We start from the raw sequence: 1,359 nt of genomic DNA, 5'->3' as shown, positions 1-1,359 counted from the left end.
TGTTGGTCCGATATGTAAAACTGGGCCGATATTAACATCCGACATTGATTTTCCCCTTTTTCCCTTTGTGTTTATGTTGTGGGATGCGAGATGGTTGGTTGAGCGGCATCTGTTTGATCATGATAGTGATATTGACGCTGCGTTACCAAGAATAACAGAAGTAGGGAGCCATGTCAGAGGTCTGGTCATTTATTTACAGTATCAACAAAAGACCCAAGTGTGATTGTGTGTATATGTATAATATAATTTGTGTGTTTGTGTAATATCGGTAAATATCAGTTATCGGCCATAACAGCAATAATTATATCGGATATCAATACCAGCTGAAATTTTCATATTGGTGCATCCCCACATTATTTGTTTTACTTTTAATAATCTTTCTGTATTTATTTCAGATTTAGTCAGTCATACACTTAGTTCTTATCAGTGTTTAAAAGAGGATGTGTTAAAACTCTGTTTAGTCAAAGTTAAACATGAAACATCAAAGTTATATACAAGTGGCCCTTCGAGGGCCACCATAATGCTCATGTGGCTCTCAGTGAAAATGAGTTTGACACCCCTGCCCTAGAGGTAGATCTTTATCGATATTTCGATTTGAATGGTTCATGATTCAGTTATATCGAGGCAAAATGAAAATATCGATGTATATCGTCATCATGTTCTTGATGTGAATCGATATTATATGCCCATCTAACACAGCTATTGTGTTAGACGGGCATATGATATCGCATTATATCGATCGCAGACATGTGAATTGAATTGAATCAAAATCATATCGTGACAGACTTTGTGCTATCGAGAAATATCAAATCGTCATCCAAAAATATTGATGTAATATCGTATCGTGATAAAGCTGGTGATTTACACCCCCTACTGGAGGGTCGTTCTCCTGTATATTTCACTTGTTTCTCTGCCTTTTTATGGTTGGATGTTCAGTTGTTTGGTTGGATGTATGGTTAGATTATGGCTGGATGTATGGTTGGATGATAGTTGGATGTAAAGATGAATGTATGGTTGTATGTAAGGTTGGCTCTATGGTTGGATGATGGCTGGATGATGGTTGGATGATGGTTGGATGATGGTTGGATAATAGCTGGATGATGGTTGGATGATGGCTGGATGATGGTTGGATGATGGTTGGATGATGGCTGGATGCTGTGAGTCTGGCTCCAGCTCTTGATGTGATTCTCCTCTAAATGCTCCTCAGGTGAAGCTGCTGAAAAACCAAAGAGAAACTCCAAGCTTCCATCAGAGACTGTAGTCCTGCTGGTTCTCTGTGTTCTGCTGGCTGCTGCTCTCATCATTTTTATCAGACACTGTGAGTTGATTTTCATTTATTCTCCTGGTGGATTTTAAATT

The sequence above is a fragment of the Austrofundulus limnaeus genome, unplaced genomic scaffold (assembly GCF_001266775.1).
Source record: "Austrofundulus limnaeus strain Quisiro unplaced genomic scaffold, Austrofundulus_limnaeus-1.0 Scaffold278, whole genome shotgun sequence".
In the NCBI taxonomy this organism is placed as follows: domain Eukaryota; kingdom Metazoa; phylum Chordata; class Actinopteri; order Cyprinodontiformes; family Rivulidae; genus Austrofundulus; species Austrofundulus limnaeus.
Note: the sequence above shows the minus strand (reverse complement) of the source record.